The sequence below is a fragment of the Mytilus edulis genome, chromosome 3 (genome assembly GCF_963676685.1).
Source record: "Mytilus edulis chromosome 3, xbMytEdul2.2, whole genome shotgun sequence".
NCBI classification, from domain to species: Eukaryota; Metazoa; Mollusca; class Bivalvia; order Mytilida; family Mytilidae; genus Mytilus; species Mytilus edulis.
The window spans coordinates 56,708,150-56,722,040 of record NC_092346.1 but is presented as its reverse complement, the minus strand read 5'-3'; the positions used below and the strand labels follow the sequence as shown (position 1 = coordinate 56,722,040).

At 30.6% G+C, this 13,891-nt stretch overlaps 1 protein-coding gene and 1 long non-coding RNA gene across 12 annotated transcripts in view; one reads left to right on the top strand and one right to left on the bottom strand.

Annotated features, from left to right (window-relative positions):
• LOC139514377 (exportin-1-like) overlaps positions 1–13,891 on the top strand; it is a 667,034-nt gene that overhangs the window by 359,399 nt on the left and 293,744 nt on the right. The gene's annotated exons all lie outside the window — the stretch shown is intronic.
• LOC139516916 (uncharacterized) overlaps positions 692–13,891 on the bottom strand; it is a 116,687-nt gene continuing 103,487 nt past the window's right edge. For 9 of the 11 annotated variants that reach the window (XR_011663052.1, XR_011663046.1, XR_011663056.1 and 6 more), the window contains 3 exons: positions 6,924–7,019; positions 2,314–2,356; positions 692–954 (listed from right to left, as the gene is read on the bottom strand). This is a non-coding gene — a long non-coding RNA (uncharacterized lncRNA). The remainder of the gene's footprint in view (positions 955–2,313; positions 2,357–6,923; positions 7,020–13,891) is intronic. The other 2 variants (XR_011663054.1, XR_011663055.1) reach the window with 1 other exon arrangement.

The following is a 13,891-nucleotide window of genomic DNA, read 5'->3' as shown; positions in this document are numbered from 1 at the left end:
CCTCAAACCACGGAAAACAGAACCCACGAAAATAAATGAATCCACAGTATTATACCTATACCATAGAGTTTTTTTTATGCATATATAAAAAAGAAGATGTGGTATGATAGCCAATGAAACAACTCTTCACAAGAGACCAAATGACACAGAAATTAACAACTATAGATCACTGTACCGTCTTCAAATGTTTTTCCATGTATCTTTTGTAATTCTGCTGATTTAAAAAGGAGACAAAATGACATATGAACCTGATGTTCAGCAGTTGTCGGTTGTTGATGTGGTTCATAAGTGTTTTTTATTTCTCGTTTTTTTATATAGATTAGACCATTGGTGTTTCCAATTGAACGGTTTTACAATAGTCATTTTCATGACCCTTTAAAGCTTGCTGTTTTCGGTGTGAGCAAAGACTCTGTTGAAGGCTGTACTTTGACCTATGATGGTCTACTTTTACAAATTGTGAACTGGATGGAGATTTTTCTCCTTGACACTCTTGCCAAATCTTCTTATATATACAGACGTTAACAACTATAGGTTATAGCATGTATATGGGCCTGTCCAAAGTAAGAAACCTTGTCATTTATATCAAAGTGTTTGTCTTTTTTGGAACTTGGTGCAAATGGCAGATATTTGATAAACTTTGTTATAATTATTGATAGTTATTCTATACTGCTAGTAATAAAGAGCTTGAATATTTCACATAACAGATATCTCATTTTATTCATGTGAATTTAATGGCATGAACAAATTAACAAATATTTTGTAAATTTTTTGTTAGTTTCTTTTCACCTCAATAGTTGACATTATGTAAAATGAAATGATTTAACTAAAATCAATAAAATATCCAACAGAAACGGACTGTAAATTAGCACCTTTCGTCAGAAATGCTCTAAAATGTCAATGCTATGAAAACAATATCTACTAACATCTTCATTTGTAATCACTTCAGTACATCATCTGAAAAAATAAAACATATATCTTTCTGATAAAATACATATTTACCCTGCATTATTTGATTTTTTGTTATTTTTATCTTAGAATTTGTGATAAACAAATAAAATTTTGCATGTTTTCAAATTTGAATTGATATTTCTTATGTAATAGCACTATTATTCATAATAAATTGGGATGTACCTTGCATTTTGGATTCACCTGACAATGTTCAACCAGGCCCAAAATAAAAAGGTGCAATACGTCTCTGCCCTTAATTTCCTTGTGCATCTTTCTATTCTCATAGTCTTGGCATAATTCAACACCAAAAAAAATTGTGTTTACTACATTTTGTACTGGTAAAAATCTTATTCCAACCCCAACATACTTGCTCTGTACTAGTGATCTAGTTATGATTGATTGTTGGTTGCTTAATGTCCAGTGGTAATCTGTACTAGTGAATATTTTAGTCAAGTTATAAATCTAGCAAACAATAACATTAATTTACACATTTACTTCAATTTTTTAAGCAAGAAACCAAGCTAAGGGGTCATCCATAATTGTCAACCATTTTCCAAAGTGTGCAAAACATATAATTTTTCAGACACCCCATCCTCCCTCAAAAAGTGTATATCAACCATTTTCAGATTTCAAGACAAGAATCAGTTTTTCTTAACAAAAAGAAGATCCTGTATATTAGAGTTAAGTTTAATATAAAAATTTGCATTGACAATAAACTGAAACATATCGGACTGTTTTAATTTAATTTTTTTTTTTAAACATACGGTTTAACTGTTGATTTTTTAACCCCCTCCCCCAAGTGTACGTTTTATACACTTTGGAAAATGGTTGACAATTATGAATGACCCCTAACACTGTACTCCTCTGCTCTTTTAAATCCTAGCTAAAACAGAATATGTGTCTTTAAAAGTGAGGTTCAAAAACAGGTAAAAGGGGAGGGGTCAAACCATATGTCCCCTTTAAAAATATTGATTGTAAAAAAAGAGGGGGGTTTCCAACCCCTCAAACCCCATACTGCAATCAATAATATATGGTACATAAAAGCTAAATTTTGCATTGTTGGTGGTGGTGGTATCAATTTCCAAAATTCTTCATTTCTGTGCTGAATTCTATTAATTTGACTGTTTATGGTATATAATGAAAATATCATTTCTGGCTTACTCAAGCTATATATTCAACCTTGAGATTCTTTAGAAAAAAGTACTTCTAGCTTTTCATATTGCCAGACAAATTTTCCTAGTAATTACGCCCATTAAAAGCCAGACAGAAGAGATGAATCAAAAAGTATAATCAATAATTCTAAGAAAAGGAAGTGGTTATGATTGGTTCTCCAATATGATGTGATACCTTCATATACTTACTTACTTTATACTTAGGCATCTAGCAGGTAGGTACTTTATTTTTTCTTCTGAAAAAAAACGTATATTTGAAAATTTAGACTTATTTTTAATAACCATTACTTTTTTCTTCTTTCATTTATACAGATTTTGAATAAATGAGTTCTACTATATTCTGTCAATCCAATCTTCAATCATTTTTTTAACTCTTTTTAATTTTATAAGATTTAGCAAACATAAATGTATACATATATTCATAAACGATGTGGTAAAATATCTCTTTTGTAAAGGCTTTTCCCCCCGTCAAATTAACAAAAATACATTTGAATTTGAAATGGGAATATAACAGTGTACAATCATAGCCTTTGTAGGAGATGGATACAATGATATCTTGACCTGAAAGAAGTATATTGACTGAGGACAATGTCTGAGGACAATATACTTCTTTGGTAGATATATCCAGTATTAACCTCATACAAAGGCTATAATTGATATATTATTAATTTCTGACCATATTTGTATCAAAATAGACTATTCTCTTCTTTTTTTTACATTTAATTTGGTTGGAATTTTATTGATATTATAATATATCTTTGACATTACAACAAACAAGTTATTTTAATTAATTTTTGTTTTTTCATACTTGAAAACTTTGCACCTTAAAGTGAATAAATTTGAAAAACAGGGCCTAAAATTAGAAAAATAAATACATGGTTAGATTTGACTTAGCAAAGAACCCTAATAATCTGATATGTTATGCAATCAAGCAAAGTTTAATTTTACACCCTTTAAACCTTATTGTGGACTAAATCAAATACAGGGCCATAAACTAAAAAAATCCCTTTTCATCCTAATTTCTAGATGATTTTGGCCATAACCTCTAAAATCAATTCCAACCTTCCTTTTGAGTTATGGAACCTTGTGGTACAATTTCATCGAGATCATTTCACTTAAACACACTTTGTTGTCCTGTAACAAGAAAAATGCTTATTTTTGACCCCTTTTTGCCCCTAATTCATGAATAATTTTGACAAAAAAAAAAACAATATCAACCCAAATTATTCCTTCAGTGGCATAGAACCTAGTAGAAGAATTTTATAGGGAACCATACACTTATAAACATACATGTAGTAGTACAATGTATAAAGCACCATATCATTTTCTAGAAAATGGACATAACAAACTTGAGACATACATACACATACTAATGGGCAAGAGTAAAACTTTATAACCCTACCATATCTTTGGCAGGGCATAAATAAAATATAACTAGATTATTGATGTGCATTGCTCAAAAATGGCTAGGATGGAAAATATTATCCTGCATTTTTATTTAGTTGAAATCTCTGTCCTGCCTTGTTATTTTTCACTCTATTCAGTCCTGCCTTTTTTAAACATATATTTTCATCCTGCCTTTTTTTTTTTGCTAAGTGTCATCCTGCCTTTTTTTACTCAAAACTCCTGTCCTGCTTATTTTTTTCAAATTTCATCCTAGCTGTCTTTTACTGAGAGTACTCTCAGATCTGTACTTAGTGTCTTTCTGTTGTGTGGATGTTTAAGTACCAGTCCACATCCACTCTTTGTTTTTGTTAGATGGCATTACCTTGTACATAATTTATGCCGTTAGTTTTCTTGTTTTACATTTGTCATTTTTAGGGTCATTGAGCTGACTATGTGGTGTGTGCTTTGCTCATTGTTGAAGGCTGTACAATGACATACAGTTGTTAATTTCTGTGTTGTCTCATTTGCAATCACATCACATATTCTTATTCTCATATTCAAATTCTGCAAACCTGTATTTGTTCTTACTGTAAGAGTAATAATCCTTATAGTATTCACCTACAGACATACAGTAGAAACTTTGTATAGTCCCTATTTTAACAATCCAAACATTATATGACTACAGATATTGAAGTTTGAGATATATAGTGTACCTAGAAACCCATCTGTTTGAGCAATGTTCAATCTTTTGAAATATCTGATTCTACAAAAATGACATTTAAATTTTCTCACTAAGGAAATTTTTCTAGGAACTGAAACTTTTCCTAGATTATGGTCTAAACCATAACATTCTAACCATCTCCTTAATGTGAAAAAATATCTTATGGAGTCATCTTGACCTAGCAATTGAGTTCTAAGTATCTATTTGGCATTTCAATAACTACATAAGAATTTGTCAATTTTTCCTTGTTTAAGTACTTTTATCACAAAAAACATTATCCAAATGGTCTGTTTTTCCTCCTGGAAGTAATTTTATCTAACCAATGATACAATTTTCCTTGTTTGAAGTAATTTTATCTCATAACTATAGTGTCAATAGTTTATTTTTCAATTCCATCTTTTAACTTGTATCTAAAACATTTCTATATAGTTATGAACTTAAAATAATATGTCATTTTTCCATTCACCACCGAAGTACTCTTCAAATTAGTTAATCAATAAAAATATCATTCCATAGTTTGGGTTTTCAGATGGTAATATACATTCTTTAGGTTTATCTTATACTTCTAGAGAATGAATTAAGCAGAAATTTAAATTTTGTAACTGTTTGCACAGTACACTTAACATAAAAAAAGTACATGACAAATAACAATAAATTCTTTAATTTAACAAACAATTTTTATTCTCATATAAAAATTAAAAACATTTTACAGATGGAATTCACTGTATATTGTTTTTTAAGTACAGTATAAAATGTAATTTTTTGGGATGTGATTATGATTCAAAGACCTACTCCTGCAACTGATACTGGTTATTTCTTTTTTACACGCAAGATAATCACAAAAAATATTGAAAAGTGACATAATGACTATTATTAGAATAAGTCTCCAATTATTCATCCTACTAATTATTTGATCACTCATGAAGTCAGATTTCCAGATTTATTCATTTCCTTGAACACATAGGTGGGGCAACGCCCATTGACTCAATATTTATAGAATAATTAATCGAAGAATTCAAGTAGAGAAAAATATTCAACGAGTGACCGAACAACACATTAATTCATGAATGCGTGTAGCGCATGAGTTAATTATCAGAGTTGTTCGGTCATGAGTTGAATATTTTTCTATATTTGAATTCTTTAATTAGTTATTCTTTTTATTACATTGGCAAAATCAATGTAAAACATGTAAGGAACTATATCTTTTTTCTACGCATTCTCAATTTGTTTTGATCCGCCGTTATCGACGTCTTGACAACGCCTATTTTTTATGACGTCAGAGAGTGAAATAACGACGTTTATTTCACATGTGAAATTATTGGTTTTTATTTAACTGGGAAATCAATGTAATAATTAGTATTATTGAGATACAGCTCTTTCATGTGGACACTGTTATATTCAAAACTCAATTAATTTTCAATAAACAAAATTTCAATAATAAAGTTCTGCAAAATTGATCTGTCTTTTAAGTTTTTCCAAGTTCATTAAGTATTGTTTGATCATTTTTCTCATCTAAACAAGGTGTGTATTTTCATGTCATTATTTTGAAAATAAGTCTTTTTTTACCTTTATAAATATTTATTTAAAAAAAGTCACATTCAACTTGAATTACTTCCCTTTGACTAACAAAATGAAAGATATAAACTAAGATATATAACTAAGCAGTTACTCTGAGCAATTACACAATTTCAAGGAAAACATAATTCTCATAAAGTCATTTGTATGTAACATGTATAAGTATCACCATTTTTTAATATTATTTTTCGGTTGGTTGAAAACTCTTCATTATGTTTAACCCGCAACATTCTTTCTATCAGGAGCCTACTGTTCAATGGTCGGCAATAGCTGTCATATTTGTTTTAATTTTATTATGTTGAAACAAAAATCAGTCCCTTTGTTTTCACTTTTGAATTGTTTCATATATTTTTTTAACCCAGTTTCTTTTTTAGCTTAGTATGTGGTATGGGTTATGCTCACTGTTGTAGGCCATTCAGACAAAATCCTCAAGTCATTATGAATATTTTTACTAAACTTGGTATGATAATAATGATTTTTGGGCCAATAGGTCAAATGTCTAGGTTTAATTGATTCAACCTTCATCAGGAACAATCAATTTAAAAAAAAATAGAAACAATAGAAATTTTTAAATACTGGAAAACTGAAGGAGCTTTATGACCATAATGGACTTTAATGGAAATGCCAAATATAACTAAGGTCAACTTTTCTTTATGAAAATGGAATCTAAGTTTGCTAATATATTCTTACACTTAAGAAAAGGCATGATATAAATTATGAGCGATACTACCATCTTGGGACTAGCAATCTACCAGTAGCCATATAGCTGTATAACCAAGTACTGATAGTAGAAAATGAAAATAACACTTCTATTATTACGTGCTTTTTATTTAAATGCTTAAATTTTATAAAGTATAGCAGCTATCTTAATACTTGAATTCTTTTGAAGCTATATGACCAAAATATCTAAGATCAACTTTGCTTGAGGCAATTCAAACATCAGGGTTTTTTTTTAAAATTAGTTCTAAATTTATCAACAGTGAATTTAAGAGAATATATTTTACATTGATTTAGGACTATTGAGCTGATGATACCCTAGGGACTGGACAATATGAATCCTATTTGGACAATTTAGAGGTATACTGTTGTGTTTTAGCTAGCTGTTGTCTCCATATACTGACCCTTGTCTCCCACGCGATTTGCTCTGAACTCCATGTACAACTTCTTTCTTTTTTCCCTTGTAACAGTATTTGACAAGGAAGTGCAGCAAATCAAATCTGCAAATCAGAAGTTATGCATTAAAATGCTGACTTTTCTTTACCTCACCTCTTAAAAATATGCATACAACATACCGGTATTTCAAATTACTGTGGATTCATTTATTTTAGTGGGTACCAAATTTCGTGGGTACAAATTTTCGTGGATTGCCGAAGTCTTGCCTTTTCGTGGATATGTAATTTCGTGGTGTAGCCAAAGTCTGCATACAGCCTGATAGAAATTTTGTAGTTCCTTGAATATTTAAATTTGTAGTTCACCTTTTCCCACGAAAACAGGATGACAATTGGTTTAATACCAACAATTAATAATGAATCTACAGTAATACATTTTTGGTATTTATTGTAACATAACTAGACTTTTCCTTGCAGGTTGATAATTTAATCCATATTGAGTGTTAATTATAAATTGACCCAAAATAAATAACCAGTGTATATTGACACTACATTCTGTCACTTATGACCTCAATTTAACCTGAGAATGTAATACAATTCAAAGTCTTTCAGATAAAAATTTGTTAATTATTCAATTATTATTAATAATTTAAGAAAACATTTTAAAGTCTAGTGATTCTGGATCAATTATACAACGGACTGACATTAATCCTATAATAATACATATGTTTTACCATAATAGTACTTTATTGATAGAATTTTAAACAGACTTGTCGATTTCTCAATTTATCGGTGGAAACAAATCGTTGCAATTCAAAATCAAAATTTCAGGATATTAACTTTTAAAATACAGAATTTAATTAATGCAATGTTAATAAAGACCAAACATAAATAAACAAAGAGACTCTGATGTTCACATAATAATTGTATGTTTCTAGTGAATTTCTAATCTCACTACAAATTCTTATTATGTCTCACTCAGTGCTCTTCACAATTACCGGAAATTTGAGCACATTTTCTTTATTTTGTCTACTTGATGTCATTTTTAAACATCTGAATAGTTGTCCGCTTATAAGGTTACAATGGTCTTGGTTTAACCTATGTGAAGGATCCCTAAAAAGTTCTTATAGAAAGAGTCATAGTGATATGTAACTTTACTTTGCTATTCAAATATATATGGGTATGTCAATAGTTATAACCTTTATATATCATTGTTGTGTCAAAAAGTCATTGATGTGATGAAATATCACCGGTATATCATATCAAGAGGATAAATATCACAAGTATATTACTTCAGTGGTAAATGCTCATAGATATATCACTAAAAGGACAGCACTTTTATTGCTGTTCTTCATCTCACCGGTATATCATATCAAGAGGACAAATATCATAAGTATATTACTTCAGTGGTAAATGTTCATAGATATATCACTAAAAGGACAGCACTTTTATTGCTGTTCTTCATCTCACAGTGAGGCTGTCAAAATTAACCACTTCAGTTCATCATGATGCCAAGTTGTCTGATAGTTTCATTTTGCATTAAAAGGTTGATAACTGCTTCTTTTAGCATCACAACTGATAGAACAGTCAAGCACAAGTTTAACCAAGACATATATAATAAAAATCTTGTTCGAAATTCAGGAATTTCCTTAGAGCTTGTCTTTTTATTCAGATTTATTTAGCATTTGAAGGATTTGGAGAATTAATTGATTACATTTTAATTTCACAATGATATATAAATAGATAGTTCATTTGATTACATGTTGTTTGGTTTTGATATATTTTTTGCAATGTAAGCATATACTCATGTGTGGGACAATTTCCCTATTTACTACTTGGTGATTTTCTTTACACAAAACCATTTCAAAAACTCATACATCATGAGAACTGTAACATTTGTATAAAGGAATTAAATGACTAGATTGGCATCAATTCTAATAAATTGTGATAAGAACCTTAATTTTTAATCATTCCAAATACAGACAAACTTGAGTGACTACTTCATCGCAAGAACAATTAACTGAGTATAAAGACTGGTAATATGATTAAGTAGATATAAAAGATTGATTACATTGAGGTACCTATACTGATCCTGATCAAATTTCATATCATGATAAAAAATATTAGTCAGGCCAATTTGGCCAATCAGAAGAGATAACAGTAAATCATAAGTCATATTTGTCAATACTACTTCTGATAATATTTACTTAATTGATCACAATTTGATTGTGTCCTGGTTTTATAATTAAAATCTGTAGTGCCATATAGAGATGAAGTGAAGGGATGAATTATTGTCTCATCATATTGAGGAGCAAAATCATATTATTAAACTGATTTCACAAAATCGTCTTTTATAATTCTATAATATGCTAGCACATTTTTCTTGATTCAGTATAAAACAAATGAATTCTGATGTTATCTGTCCAGTCTATTATTCTTTCTGCTTTATCTTTCTAAATAATATGTATACCCTTTTTTAGCGTGTTTAGAATTTACTTTTGCGACCATGATATTTTACCCCTTCCCATTTTAAGCATATAATTTGAATATAAAATCTAATGTGCAATAGAAAGGGATTGTCGTAGCAATATTTTGTTCGAAGAGCCTTTATTGAGCAAGTTAATTCACACCAATATATAGTAACAACTTGATACCAAAATCCTGCAAATTGCAAAGAGACTTCAGTAAAGTTAAACAATTTAACAAAAAAAAAAAAAATGGCAAAAAATGTAAAGTCTTAAGCATTGGGTATGCACCTGTAATTGTTAACTGTAAAATCTGCATTTTACAAATAATTTAGTCTAAGTTGCATGATTTTTTATTAGTTGTAAGTGGCTTTGAACTAGCTGTCAGTTAACTGCGAGTACTCTCAGATCTGTACATAGTGTCTTTTTGTTGTTGGGTTGTACAAGTACCCAGCCACGTCCACTTGTATTTTTATCGATTTGATGAGTTAAGCCTTTTTCAACTGATTTTTATAGTTCGTTCTTATATTGTACTGTTAAACCACTGTCCCAGGTTAGGGGAGGGTTGGGATCCAGCTAACATGTTTAACCCCGCCACATTCTGTATACATGTACCTGTCTCAAGTCAGGAGCCTGTAATTCAGTGGTTGTCATTTGTTTAAGTGTTACATATTTGTTTTTTCATTTATTTTTGTACATAAATTAGGCCTTTGATTTTCTCGTTTGAATTGTTTTACATTGTCATTTCGGGGCTTTTATAGCTGACTATGGGATATGGTTTTGCTCATTGTCGTAAGCCGTATCATGTGACCTATAGTTGTTAATTTCTGTGTCATTTTGGTCTCTTGTGGAGAGTTGTCTCATACCTCATCCTCTTTTTTTTTTTTAAATTCTCCACTCTTTACCATAAAAATCAAAATAAGCTTTCTTCTTTTTGAAAAGAAATCAAAGTACAAGGTTTATATAGACTACCGTAGTTATATCTACCATGGTCCTATTTGTAAGACAATTAAATGGACTATGTTGTGCAAGATCAAACTAGTTTATTCTTGATTTGTAGTAACAAGATGATGACTAAAGTATAACCTTGGATATAAAGGAAGGTGAATCTCCTCTTGCATTCAGATTATTAAGGTTGATGAGGATTGACTAAGTCTTTATCCATTTGACAGGATCTTACCTAGGTAACATTTCATAATTTTTCATTTAGGTTGATGGGTGTCTGACATGTTAATCATAGCTTGAATTTTTACCTCAATTGACATTATTCATACTTTCACCCATCATTATTAATATAAGCTGTTAAACCCTAGCTCTTATGGCCCTTTGGATAGGCAGCAAATAAAACTAGAGGCTCTAAAGAGCCTGTGTCGCTCACCTTGGTATATGTGAATATTAAACAAAAGACACAGATAGATTCATGACAAAATTTTGTTTTGGTGATGGTGATGTGTTTGTAGATCTTACTTTACTGAACATTCTTGCTGCTTATAATTATCTCTATCTATAATGAACTTGGCCCAGTAGTTACAGTGGAAAATCTTTATGAATGACTATAAAGGGCAATAACTCCTAAGGGGGTCAGTTGACCATTTTCGTCATGGTGACTTATTTTTAGGTCTTATTTTGCTGTACATTATTGATGTTTACAGTTTATCTCTATCTATAATAATATTCAAGATAATAACAACAAAAAACGGCAAAATTTCCTTAAAATAACCAAACCAGGGGCAGCAACCTACAACAGGTTGTCAGATTCATCTGAAAATTTCAGGGCAGATAGATCTTGACCTAATAAACAATTTTACCCCACGACAGATTTGCTCTAAATGCTTTGGTTTTTGAGATATAAGACAAAACCTGCATTTTACCCCTATGTTCTATTTCTAGCCATTGCGGCCATCTCGGTTGGTTGGTCGGGTCACCGGACACATTTTTTGAACTACATACCCTAATGATGATTGTGGCCAAGTTTGGATTAATTTGGCCCAGTAGTTCCAGAGGAGAAGATTTTTGTAAAAGTTAATGACGACTTACGCAAAATGATGAAGAAAGCTCACTTGGCCCTTTGGGCCAGGTGAGTTAAAAATATACCAAGGAATATGAAGGCAACTATTCTGCATCATTATCAATGAGAAATAATGATACATAGGCCTATAACCATGTGATTTAGCATTTATTTCTGATGCAATCTATGAAAAAAGACAAGAGATTACAAGTAGCCTGTATTCTAGGCTCACCTGGTCACCATGTATACCATTAACTCAAACTTGATAAAGCAAAAAAATGTTTTAAAGGAATAATCATTGGGTTTCAGAAATTCTGATAAGAATAGATATCAAAACCATGTATGATGTATTTGTCTGACAGCGTGATTAATTTTTGGAATTTTTGGCTATTATGCTGGGCATACACCACTGTCACAGATTCTAAAAGTTCCTGATGCTAACCATGAACCTGTAATCCAGCCATTGTCATTGGTTGCTGTCTGTTAAGAGTTGATTTTCGTTCATCAATTTGAGCATTAATGTCATCATACATTAATCTTATCCCTATACAGTGTTATCAGTAGGCCCAATAAAAAATATTTTCATATCAAATCTAATTTTGTTATTTCAATATGCTGGAAGTCATTTTGAATGCAAAATAAGGTTATCAAACAAACATTTTAATGGAATCCTAAATAGATCATTGTTTATCAGTTTCATAGAAGTTTGACCTCAAAAGAACTATTCAGATTTGTATAGAAATGTTGTCCAATCGTTTAGGCCACACCAATTTGATCCCTTGTTCGACGGACCTGCCCGCACCTATTTTTTTTATATTCCCGCTTCCCGCATCTGAAATTGTAATCATGTCAATTTCCCGCACCGTTTTTTTTTGTAAATATTATAAAAAGATATCAACATTTGTTAAATCACAGTCTAACCTGTATATAACGATTTTAAACATAAAAGCACCCCACCACACTGTGTAAATATCTGTGAGAATATTTGTTTCAGCATGAAACCTGGAGTGCTCCGATAAAAAGTTATAACAGCGGGTATTTCCGTGAAGAACAAAAAATTGGTTTCTTTCCCCCTTACTTATATTCCCTATACAAAAATGTTCGTTGTTAGAATGAAGTACAAAGAACATCTGAATGATTTGCCTTCAACTGCAATTATATTGTATGCTGGCGAAACAAAACTATCCATAGCCGCTGCATGTTTATGAACCTGTCCTGATTGATTCAGGAGCATGTCGTTCAGCAGTTATCGTTTGTTGATGTTGTTCATTGGTATTTTCCCGTTTGGATATATAAATTAGATCGTTGGTTTTCCTGTTCGAATTGTGTACGCTAATAATTTTGGGATCCTTTATAGCTTGCTGTTTGGTCTGTATCAAAGCCCTGCGTAAAAGGCCGTACTTTGACCTGTGTTTGTTATTACCAGGTTGAGAACAACCCTCCCTCAGACAAGGGGTCATTTTACTGATGTAGAAAAGAAAATAGAAATACCAAGGATTTGTATAGTTCTTCTATACAAAACCTTTGAACACTTAGAATTTTGTACTCAAAAAGAGGACAGTTACATCTTATTTTAAACAATTTTTTCTAAAAGAGGGGTCCACTTATTTTGAATAATATTAAACTGTTAAAGTAAATGTGTTAACATTGTTAAAGTCCAGGAATATTACTAAATTCTTGGACATGTTTTGACCATTTAATACCAGATAGATATATAGTTCTATGAGAAAATATGAGCTCTTTTGTACAAACAAATATATTATAACTTATATTGATCCCTCATAAAATATGTAAAAGGGATATTTATAACATTAAGGGGTTGCCCCCAAACTGATTATGATTTGGATGGAGAATTGTCTCATTGTCAGTCACACATACATAGACCAGATTTAATTATTTCTTGGTGAACAGGGAAAAAATACTTCAGAAATTAAAGAAATGTCAAAGTACAAGTGATAAATCAAGTTTTAATATTGTCAAAATCTATTATTTTATGTTTACAAAAAAAAATTATAATCGCTCGCCTTTACTTTTCAAGCTTCGCCTCAAAAATTTGCAAATTAAATATTTTTTTATTAAAATTTTCAAATCGCTCGCTTGCCCCAAATTTTGGAGAACAAGAAATGAAATTGGTGTGGCCTTATCTTTAGATTTTTATAATAAGGAATCATTAATTTAATCCTTTGTTTGGTTTCATTTGACCATTCGTTTCCTTTTCAGATTTTTTTCATTAAATCTGTTGTCCATCTTAGTAACATTATTAAAGTCTTATAAATATTAAAATTCACAGAGAATTGAAAGGACAATAGAAGGCATAAAACTAATTTTTCTTCAAAAGTCTTATCACATTAATATTGTGCTCAAAAATTCATCATTGCAATATTAAAACAACTTCTACAAAGAACAGCTAAGATAGTATATTCTAATAGCTGATTTTCCATGGGGAGGGGGAGGAAGGAGTAAAGTAGCAAGAGTCTGAATGCTTTGAAAAAAAACGTGTTTGCACC